Here is a 12550-nt window from a genome sequence, read left to right as displayed (position 1 = left end):
TATTTCCCCTGGAATATAGTTCATATTGGTGTCCTTATCTACTACCGAACTTAGTAAACTTTGGTGGATTTGTATCAGACTTGCATAATAGAAGTGTAGTAGGTTTAGTCATTTTGAAGCTAGTGATGTTTATTTATCCTTGTGCTATATGTTTCTTGTACCTATTTTTTTTTTCTGAAAAAAGTGGTGCAATGTGCTTGTACCATTAGGAGTTTGAACCCTGTCTCTACTCCAATTGGAGGTACAACCTTAGCGAATCTTGTTTATAAGTCATGTGCCCTGAGCATCGAAAAGTAAGAGATGATGGTAGATTAGTGGAGTCATTGCGGATTGGTCATCTTTGACTTATGATCTGATTAGGGAGAAGAAAAATTTTCTTCAACCCGCTTAACTCAAATCTCTCAAAATGAAACTAGAAGAAGATGGAAGAATCTTGAAAATAGGGCTTTAAGTTCTCTTTTCTTTTATTGATGATTAAAAAAATAAAGTACATAGCCTCTATTTTTAATGTGAGGTCTATTCTAATATAATTTAGGTCAAATTCTTTTTCTTAATCCTACTACAATATTTTTTTCTTAGATAGACATCTCTAGTAGAAACAAACTAAAAATTTTGAGGAGGTAGATCTTGACTTCTACATCAACTTTGTCTTATGTCACTCTACCGAATTTTTATTGGATAAAAAGCTACAATCGGTCAAAGTTTTACCCGAAAAAGAAACTTTCAGTTTGATTAACCCATTTTGGAGCCTAAACGACAGAATTTCGGCCTAATTCAACGTTCTTGGGGTTGGCCCAAAGATATAGACCTGAAAAAACTTTGTTTTAATTTGTAGTGATAGATTCTAGTTTACAAGAAAGTCTCTCTCCTTTTCCTTTTTTTTTTTTTTTTGATGATAAGAGAGGTAATAACCACCTTGCTGTTATAATGGAATTGAAAAGGAGATATAATACATGATGCTCCTGCTGCTGCACCTAAGAGGAAGGAGTAGCAAAGAGAGAAGATATACAACTTTAGAAAAACCAAAACATGGTAGGTATTACAATCATTTACCAACTAAAGGAACAAAACCATCTTGACTTAAGAAAGGAACAGGGCAAAGAGAACAAAGGGGTCGAAAACCGGCCTGCATGAGCTAAAGGCTGAAAGTATCATCATTTGATGGCATAGATGACTAAGAATCCGGCAACAGAGAAAACTGAGAATCTAGTAGTTTTTTTTTTTTTTTTTTTGCTGAAAAGAAAGGGGTACGGAGAGGAAGGGACAAGCCCACCCCCGCATAGCAGCCCCCACTGGGCCCCCGCCCCGCTAGGAGAGTGTTTGATGTGGGCAGAAATGGCTGTGTGTTGAGCACCCCGACTGGTTTTACTCATACCCTCCCCACTCGTAGGCCCAGCTCGGCTACCCCTCTAGGCTCTAGCTCGAGTCCCACGTGTGAGTACGTCACATCTGGCACCACCCCAGCTACTAGCGGTTCAAGAGTGGTCATATACCTCAAGTCCAAGAAGTGGCCGAAGCCACATTTTAATCGTTACCGTAGCGACTCAAACTTGGAACCATGAGGTTAGAGTCTCCACCCAGTACCACTAGGCTACCACCTTGGACTCTCAAAATATCATTGAAAACTAATATATATAATTTAGATAAGCTTTTGCTAAAGAAATCTTAGACTTTGAAATTGCTAATTGTTTCCTTGATTTCTCTAAATATGAAAGTAAAATATAAATCCATTGAAGGTTCAAAGATTTATTAAGCCTTTAGAACCACAGCTCTAAATCTTTATCAAACATAGGAAATTAATAGATGCCTACAGCACTATGGGTAACATACCTATTATACGTTCAAATATGTTGAGTCCATTCTAACAAGTGACTATTGATACTATTTCATGAGAATGATTTGTCTAGAAATGCTTCCCTCATCTTGAGGGGAAAATAAAACCGGCATAGGTGGAATTTGCAAGTCTATAATCCTTCCTTCTAACATATCTGGAACCTTACCCATCGAGAGTCTATTTATTAGCTTAGTCTGAATGCAACATAAAACAACTAGAATTATCCCTTCGGCAATCTCTTCTTCCACTTGGGTCATGCGCGTGAAAGTTCTCAAATTTTCATCCAAGTTGACATGCTTGTAAATCCAATGTGAGAAGTGGATCTCACGGATGTTGTCTACTTGAACTTTAATATTTTTTCTTCCCCCAACCATTTCAAGCACTATCATCCCATAACTATAAACAATGGATTTGCTAGAGATGCCTCTAAAATTCCTTGAGAAGACCTCAAAGGCAATAAATGTAGCCTACAGTCCCTCAAGATTTGCCCATTGATATGATTCTGTCAGCCGAGCGACACTATTTTAGCTGGCCGAAAATAGATATTTTTGGATATTGCAGCCATGGTAGAGATAGTCTAAGCCTCGTGCATTACCAATTTCAATCTCCAATTGTTTCACCCATTTAAGATCTACAATAATTTGTTGCTTAATATAAATGAATTTTTCAAGTGATCCATTAACTATGATCTCATATATGAGAATTCTAGTGAATGCGTCCAAACACAAGTTTGGTAAACTCACAATGTTGTCATGATAAGCGCAACAATGCTGATAACCTCGATGAAGAATTCCCTGTAATTGCATTTAGAACTATTCGGGTTCTTCGCTGCCACCATAACTACATTGACCTTTTCTGTGATGGAAGGAAGAGGTCATCTTGAAGTTGCTAAATCTCATTGTGGCCAAGTATCCGAACATCTTCATGAAGGCTAGCTCCCAGCTTTGGATCTTTCTTTGAATTGTTCAATTTTCTATGGCAACAAAAATAAAGTTGGAGGAGGAATGTCTCAATAAACAATTGATGACCGTATCTTTAAATTTATTAACTTTTTTCATGTTCATCACATATGTCCATACTAGCATAAAATTAAACAAATAAGTAATTGGTTAAATTATAATAAAAATGGCTGGACTAGTTCATGATTAGACTACGAAACAAGCCTTATTATCTATTTAGCTGGCCGAACCGTTGTACCGTCAAAGGCGGCGAATATTGATCTATTCCATCTGCTGTTTCTCACCTACCATCAATATGGTTATAGATCAAGTTATACTTTATCAAGTTATACTTCGTCTTTGGGAACGTTGCCCTTGGCCACGGTCTACTGGAATTGGTGGACAACTGAAACCATTTTATTACTACTTTATAAAACAATACAAAGCAAATCACGACCACCCTTCCTGACAACTTCAACGGTTTAACCATCGCATAAACAGGGTCCCTCATCCCTCCACTCTCTCTATATATATCTATCTACTCCAAGCCATCCCAGCGCATCGAGCTTCGATCTAGACTCTCGAGTTCCATTCCTCCTGCACTCTCTCCTGCTTAACCGAACAGACATGGCTTCACGCATCCTCCTCCTTGCTTTCCTTGCGCTGGTTTCTTCTCACGCAATTGCTTCTGATCCTAGTCCCCTCCAGGACTTCTGTGTTGCTGACAAAACGTCCCATGGTAATTATATATATTCATCCTTTTTTCAAGTTGAGCAAAATTTCTTACTCATCCACAAACTTATAAGTAGGCTTTCGAACGAGGTTCTTCTCAAGTTTTTCTATCAACCTTGGTGAATTATGTTTATTTTTATTGTGCAGTATTTGTCAACGGTCTTGTGTGCAAGAACCCAAACGATGTCAGAGCTGATGATTTCTTCTTCTCCGGCCTCGACGGGCCTGGCGACACTGCAAACAAACTTGGATCGAATGTGACTTTAGTTAATGTGGAGAAAATTGCAGGGCTCAACACCCTTGGCATCTCATTGGCTCGCATAGACTTTGCTCCTTATGGCCTGAACCCACCTCACATCCACCCTCGGGCGACAGAGATTTAATTTGACGGTGTTGGAAGGCTCACTCTATGTGGGTTTTGTGACTTCCAACACGGACAACCGTCTCTTTGCCAAAGTCATCAACAAGGGTGATGTGTTCGTGTTCCCCCAAGGTCTAATTCACTTCCAGTTCAACTACGGGACGAAGAATGCTGTTGCTATTGCCGCATTGAGCAGCCAAAACCCTGGTGTGATCACTGTAGCCAATGCGGTGTTTGGGTCGAAGCCACCCATCTCTCGCGACGTTCTTGCAAAGGCCTTTCAGGTGGACAAGAAGACTATTGACTGGCTGCAGGCTCAGTTCTGGATGGACAACAACAACTGATAACACTTTCTTTGCCAAATACAAAGATTGCTACGCTGATTCATTTGTATTCTTTAGATTGTTACACTTATTCATTTGCATTCTTTAGCGCAAATAAGCAAACAATGAGTTGACAATTCTACAGCAATAAAGTTAATTTATTTCCCAGTAGGAGAAAGTGCTTCTTGCTTCTGTTTTTATTTTTCTTTTTTCTGTAACATTAGGTCAAGATGTTTGTTGGACTTGATATCACAAATTGCTTATTCATTTATCCACCAACTTTATGTTTGTGAGCGGATAGGATGAATTAAGCCATAGGCATCATAGAGGAAAAGATGGATTTTACTGAATGGAGGACTGAAAAAGGAAAAGTATTTGGATCTGGATTGTCTTTCAGCAGCCATGGCTTCAAAAGTTTGGCAAAAACAGAATAGTGGTGTATGACATCCTCCGCACAGGTTTGAGAAGCACCTACTTCTAAGCTTCTGTCTGGACTCAGGCTACTTCTAATTTTGACTATTAGGAAAACAGCTATTCCTATCTCTATCTCTCCTCTATCCCTGGCTGGAGGAAGAACAAAGTTGAAGGGAGGCAACAGGCGTAGCAAACCTATATTTTTAATACAAATCAAATTGGATTATTGATCCAATATCTTGGTTAAATCGATCTCCATTTAAGTTTTTAATAATTATATCTTTGACTAGTGGCTGGTTATGGTGCATTATTTGCAATATTTCCGAACCCAAACAACTTCCAATTATTTACCTGAATTGGCTGATCATGTGACTTGTTCGGTAAATAGTTCTGGTCAGATAAAGTTGAAAATAACTTGATGAACTCATCAAAAATTGTTAAGTACAACTAGAGTACATAATAGTCGATTTGAAACCTTATTACTTCAAAAATTTATTAGATTAATGTAATATCTATTTTGAAAATTAGTTAAAGACATACTTAATAATGAGATGTTGTTGTTGCAAAAAATCCAAATCAATTTACAACCATACTAATTTGTCACACAAATAAATAATCGTAAATAAATATCAATATTGAAAACTATTGGTTATACAATAATGTATAGGTGATATAATTTATCTTATCGATAAATAGCATGTGTTCTATAATAAAACTATGTATATTACCAATAAAGTTTTATTTCACTAGTAATTGTTGTACTTATACGGTACCATCATAACATAAAATTTTTGAAACATTCATTTATAAACATTACAATATTATAGACCTTTTATGATAATATTTGAAACTATTACCATAGAATACAATTTCTTATAGTGGTTATAAGATACCCTCGTTATATAATAACTTTTAATAACTCTCACGATGAAACTTTGTGAAATTATATATCTGTTTTGATATTTCTTAACACTACAAGAAAATACATATTCAATGATTAAGATTCTCGTCACCGAATAACTATATTTGGTCGCCGAAATCTTTTCGCGACTAGCATACCTTTCGTCGCCAAACCCTAGTCACTGAAGGGTTTTGGCGACCAATATTGTGTGGTCACCTAAGGTACACCAACAACGACCAACATTTGGTTGCCGAAGAACTTATCAGCGACCAAATCTGTTGTCGCTAATTTCAACGCCGACCAAATAGTTGGTCGTAGAAAGTTTGTCTTCCGCTACCAAAAAAAACGCCGACCAAATCTGTTGTCTTTCCCCCACCAATAGTTTGGTTGCAGAATGTATTGGAATGCATTGGCAACAAACAATTTTTGGTGGCAGAAAGTATTAACCTGTATTTAATTTACAATTCAAATTATAAGCTTAATATTTATTTTTGGGCTCGTTCCAAATCCTGTACAACCAACACAGCCTATCCAATATCCAAATGTTATTAGAAATAATAATCATGACACGCCACAGGGGATCAACTAGCTTAGAGATCCAGTCTTTCAAAATTTTGGAGTTGGTTTCAATCCAAATTTTCCTCGACTTGGAGGTCTGATAAAGATGCAAAATTCCTATTAATCATTCATCAAAATGTTTCATCCATACCATATGTTAAGGTGATAATCATCACCAAACACATCAAAATGTAAAGTAAAAATCCCAAAATATCTGATCTTGCTATTCATCCAAACAACCATCATGTAGACAAAAATATGAATAAACCAAAAACTGGATTCTGCTTGTAGACAAGTCCACCATGATCATTTGAACAAAAGCTATCCATGTACCAGAAACTAGATTTCACATGCTCATAACTCCACCATGTATCTGAGAAAGCAAAAAAGAATACACAATCAATAACCACATGTGAAAAATAATAAACTAAAATTCAAGTATAAGTTCACAATGACAGTTCGCTTAATTTGGTCCAAATTTCTAAATAACCTACGAAATATAAATGAGAATACATACCAACGAGTATTTGTACCACCAGTTGAATGCATTTGAGTCTTTTCCTTTAAGAACTCTGTCACCAAACTTGTAAGATGTGCAATTTGCTTTTGTTCTTCCTCTCGCTCTTTCTTTTCCTCCTCACGCTCTCTCCTCTCCTGCTCCAATTGCCTCCGCAGCTCCTCACGCTCCATCTTCATCTCCTCCATCTCAGCTTTAAGTTTCTGCAACTCCCCAACATGGTCTTGTGATACACGACTAGGTGTGGAAGAAGATGAAGAGGGCTTCGGCCCATTCCCAAATCCAAGAATGTATCTCTTCCTTTTTCCAAGTGCCTGCTTAGACATCTCCTCTGATGTTAATTACACACCGGATTGGAAAGATTCTTCTTGCAAGCTCAACATCTTTGACTGTCAATGCAAAGGTAACAACAGAATTAAATGTATATAACCTTGCAAAAGCAGAAACTGATTTAAATGATTATTGAGATGTTAGATACCTACATATTTCATGGCGCAAATAGGATCAATCCACTCTTTGTTCTTCTTGATATGAGTTTTCTTATAGAATTCTGAAAATTCAAGGTTTTCAGAACCATTAAACTCCGACTGCAAAGTGTAATTTAGATTAGCATATAGCCACTACATAATAAGAAAACTAGAATAACTGTCAGATCTACTTGCATAAAAGGATTCCAAAAATATACTTGCAGCAAACTAGAATAAAAAATCTACTTGCAGCAAATTGTCTATTTTACAATAGCCAAAACTATCCCATAGACTGTTTCACAGGCAATTCACTAAAAATATAGCCAGGCCAGTACATACTCAAAAACATATTACCTGTATAGTCATTATTGCAACAAATGACCGAGATCCTGAACAATGATTGTACTCAAGCTTTTTCTTATTCTTTTTGCCAGCTTTTGATCTCACCTTCAAAAAAATACAAATTAAAAATCTAAAGAAAACATTATGATCAAATATTTTACTTATAAACTCTGAAGCACTAAATATATAAGTTACCTTGTGTTCTTTGCTTTTCAACACATCGTCAATTAAGTGGCGCCAATCCTCTTGAGTCATATGTTCGTATGGATAACTATAAGGGTCCACATGTAAGACGTTCTTAAGATGCTTGTAATGCAATTTTATATTGTGCCTCCAATTTTTGTGAATATTGTAGCATTTTCTGTGGACAGCTTGCTGAGCTACTAGATTGCCATGATAATCATCCGAGATTTTGAACTTGTCCTAAAAACATAAGTAAAATCATTATGTAGTATGATTAATGCAACTATTACAAGTACCTAAAAGAATATTGTGCAATAAACAATTACAAGGACAGATTGTATGATAGCAGATTGAGTAGCCTCATCTACATGCCGCCACGTCAGTATGCCCTTAATTGGATACATTCTCCTAATATACACCCCCAACAGATTGGCTACCTTTGATGCATTAATACCACATAAAGCATTCCACTCATCAAGTACTGGAACAGAAAGCTTTTCTCCGCCATTCTGGGCAATGAGCTTATCAATTCCTTTCCCAACTGTCTTACCCCGCATGCACTTTGATGATGAACCTGCTAAAATATTTAAATACTTTAGGCCATAAGACAAAACCTGCTAATGATAGACAAAGAGAACGCAAAAAAAAAATACAAAACCACTGAAATGCCATCATTTTACCAAGAGTATCTTAGCAATAACAAGATTCAGAAAGATGAGTTTTCTCACCCACGCTGTTGGCAATACTAGGTGGACTTGAAAGCTCGTGGGTTTGCTGGGTAGAAAAGGTGGGAAGCAGAGTAGGTTGGGCAGCCATCACGGGCACAAGTTCAGCATCTCCAGAAGAATTCAGTCCTTCATTATCAGATGGCAGATACTCTTCATCATCATCGCCATTGCTAACCTACGATAAATAATAGCTCAATGCTAATAGAAAAATTCTTACATGTACAATAATATACATGATTACTATTCCTACTATACGATTGCAAACAATTACCTTTCAATTGGATACATCCATCGATATTGCACTGGCCCTCCAAGAATAGCCTCGCGAGGCAAGTGAATAGCTAGATGAACCATGACATCAAAGAAGGCAGGAGAGAAAATCTTCTCAAGCTTGCAAAGAATAAGAACAATTTGGTCCTCTAAATTTTTCAAATCAGCTTTTTTTAATGCCTTGGAGCACAATTGCTCAAAGAAATTGCCTAACTGAAATAATGCAGTATTAAGTTCTTTGTTGAGGTACCCACGCATTCCAACTGGAAGAAGGCGTTGCAAAAGAATATGATAGTCATGACTTTTCATACCCGATAATTTACCACCTTGAGTACTTACATAGCTAGAGATATTTGCCGCATAGCCATCTAGAAACTTAATCGATTTTAAAAAATCACAAAACCCTTGTCTCTCTTACGGAGATAATGTGTACAATGCTGGAGGCTTCTCATAAGATCCATTCGCCCGCTTTTTTAGGTGTAACTCCTTCCGTATACCCATATATGCTAAATCCATGCTTGCTTTTTCTGTATCCTTGCATTTTCCATCTACGCCCAGTAATGTCCGAACAATATTTTCTGCAATGTTCTTTTCTATGTGCATGACATCCAAGTTGTGACGCAGCTTGAGTGTTTTCCAATAAGGGAGATCAAACAAAATGCTTTTCTTGGCCCAAATCGTGTCATCATATTTGGCCCTTTTTCTTTTCTTATTAATGCTTGGATGCTTGCCCAACGGCTTGTATGTCCCTGAATTAATTTGCCTCAAGATCTCTTCTCCCGTGAACTCTCGTGGCCTTGACCTATCCTCACTTTTACCATTAAAGAGCTTGCTCTTTCGCCATATGTGGTTCTCAGGCAAGAAATGCCTCGCACCCATATAGCCAATCTTACTCCTCAAACGTTCTGATGAAGCATCTTCGTTACAAATGGGACAAGCCAAATAACCTTTTGTTGGCCATCCAGACATGTTACCATATGTAGGAAAGTCATTAATGGTCCACATGAGAGCAGCACGCATTCTAAATGTACTTCCACTAGAGGCATCATAAGTTTGCACGCCATCCTTCCAAAGCTCTTTCAGCTCATCAATTAATGGCCTCAAGTAAATATCTATTTCTTTACCGGGAGCCGTTTTTTCGGGAATAAGCAATGACAGCATACAAAATTGCTCTTTCATACACTTCCAAGGTGGGAAGATTATAAGGCATCACGATAACGGGCCACATACTGTACGATGTGCTCATATTTCCAAAAGGATTGAAACCATCGGTGGCTAGCCCTAACCTCACATTCCGCGGATCCTTAGAAAACTCAGGATGTTGCTGATCAAAGTTCTTCCATTCCTCCCCATCAGCCGGATGTCTTGATGTTTCATCATCCACTCGCTTCTCCTTGTGCCATCTCATATCTACAGCTATTTTCGGGGACAAAAATAAGCGCTTCAATCTCGGTGTCAGGGAAAATTACCGGCAAAATTTTATGAGGGATCTTCTTGCTGTTACCATCATTCAGCTTATATCTAGGCTCATCACATATAGGGCATTTCTCCAGGTTCGCATTCTCCTTCCAAAAAAGAGCACAATCATATTTGCATGCATGAATTAGCACATATCCCAAACCCAAATCTCGTAAAAATTTCTTGACTTCATAAAGGGTCCATGGAACGACTTATCACACTCTGGTAGAATTTTCTTGTATACCTTCATGTTCATGTCAAAAGAGGAATTGCTCCACTGGTTGTACACCTTAATATGAAGCATCTTAATAACGAATGATAATACTGTAAAAGTTTTGCAACCAGGATAAACGAGTCGTTGAGCATTATCAAACAACTTATCAAAATTCTGTGCATCCTCCCTGCCCAAGTTATTAGGGCAATTCGTCAATATCGTCATTCATGAAAGCGCTCATATAAACATCTTCCAGTATATTAGACAATTCTTCCCTATCATCGGTGCCATCCCCAGCCATTCTATCCTCAACACCTCCACCATTGTTACAGTTAGCATCATTTGAAACACAAGATTGATGCACGTGAACAGATTCTCCACTGTTGCACCCAAGTCTTGTAAGAAGGCGAGATTCCTTTCAACATTAAATGAATCTTGACAACTTGAATGCTTTGTTTTTTGTCATTCATGCACTCGACACAAGGACACCAAATATCATTTGCTGAGCCTAAATTTGCCACCACGAATTCAATAAAGGACTTCACCCCTTCTCTATACTCTTTACTCTTCAATCTATTTTTTATTGTCATCCAACTTTTGTCCATTTTGACTGACCTACAAACTACTTCATCAAGTTAGATTAGTTTATAGATTTATTTTTGTATCCTGCAAAAAAAAGTTGCAGCAGAAAATCAGGGGCGGCCCAATACATTTGGAGGCCTAAGACAAATTCAGTGAATGAGACATTTTCTTTTTTTATTATTATAATAAATAATAAATTTTAATAAGTACAAAATAGTTAAAAAAATGATGTGAAAATAGATAGCTGTCAAGTATACTATTTCAACAAAGATGCATGAATCTAACAAAGATAGACAAGAAGCCTCTTCAATTTAATATAATCCTTGAAATGAAAAAATATTTAGTTTAAAAGAAATCCCATCCCACCATCTCCCATCTCCCATCTTCCCTCCGATATCCAAGCTACATCACAGCACAGCAACCATTCAACCCAAATAGAAAGCGGAAGAAAAAATTAAAAAAATCTCCACCCTCTAAGAAGTCCATCTCCAATCCCCTATCTTTCTTCCCGATGGCCCAGCTGGATCAGGAGTAACATGAGGGAAGGAAAACCAACACCAAAACCAAAAAAGTGAAGTCAGAGAAGAATCCCCCTATCTTTCTCCCCTCTGTTTCTCTCCACCCAAAACAAAACTACCGTCCCCAAATCCCTCCTCGCTCCCTCTCCCTGCCGGCCCAAGAAAACGACCTCGCCCCAAATCTCCTCCGTGGTGGCTGCAGCGGCGGCGAAGGAGGAGAAGCCCTCCGCGGTGGCTGCGGCGGCGACGAAGGAGGAGAAGCCCTCGTGGGTTTCTTCTTCTCTCGCCTCGCTCCAAATTTTCCGACAATCCCCGACGACCCTCGGCCACCTCTCCCTCTCCCTCCTGGCCTCTGGTAAATAAATGGGTTTCTTCTTCTCCCGGCTCGCCTCCAAATTTTCCGACGACCCCCGACGACCCCCGGCCACCTCTCCCTCTCCCTCTCCCTCCTGGCCTCTGTAAAATCTCCTAGGTTTCTTCTTCTCCCGGCTGGCCTCTAAATTTCCCGACGACCCCCGGCCACCTCTCCCTCTCCCTCTCCCTCCCGGCCTTGCTAAATAAATGGGTTTCTTCTTCTGGTTGGCTCGCCTCCAAATTTCCCGACAACCCCCGACGACCCCCGGCCACCTCTCCCTCTCCCTCCCGGCCTCAGCTAAATTAAAATCCAGAGGACTTACCTTGGGACGCCGATGCCGAAGGGACGAGCGAACGGGCGACCGGGCGAAGGCGACATGCGGGTGAAGGCGACGTGCGGGTGAAGGCCAGGAGCTATAGAGGAATAGGGAATTAGGTTTTTTTTTTTTTTTGGTTTCCCCACATGCATACTTTTCGCGACTAAATTTTTTTTAGTTGCTAGAGGTGAACCTTTAGGGACCAAAATTTAGTCGCCAAAAATGTTACCTCCAGCCCGCGTGAAATACTGGACTCGCGCCAACTTGCTTTTGATTTTCCGCGATCAAATATGCATTTAGTTGGTGTAGCACAATTATTCAGTAAATAACAAGTATGCATGCAAATTTATTTCTAAGCGAATTTTCGATCCTGCCCATAGGATGTCCAAGAATTCTATATATTTTTAAGCGGATTTTCGTTCCCGCCACGTCCTCATGCCGCGTATCCTGTCGATCCGTATATTTATTTGACAAGGAGTCAAGCATCGAGCTCGAGCTTTTAAAATTATATTATAATAATAAAAATAAAAAAGAATTTA

At 38.6% G+C, this 12550-nt stretch overlaps 1 pseudogene; it reads left to right on the top strand.

The window, feature by feature from the left end:
- Positions 1–3333: 3333 nt before the first annotated feature.
- Positions 3334–4241, top strand: LOC120111502 (annotated as a pseudogene).
- Positions 4242–12550: the final 8309 nt, after the last annotated feature.

The sequence above is a fragment of the Phoenix dactylifera genome, chromosome 8 (assembly GCF_009389715.1).
Source record: "Phoenix dactylifera cultivar Barhee BC4 chromosome 8, palm_55x_up_171113_PBpolish2nd_filt_p, whole genome shotgun sequence".
NCBI lineage: Eukaryota > Viridiplantae > Streptophyta > Magnoliopsida > Arecales > Arecaceae > Phoenix > Phoenix dactylifera.
The sequence above is the reverse complement of the archived record's forward strand: the minus strand, read 5'-3'. Positions and strand labels throughout refer to the sequence as shown.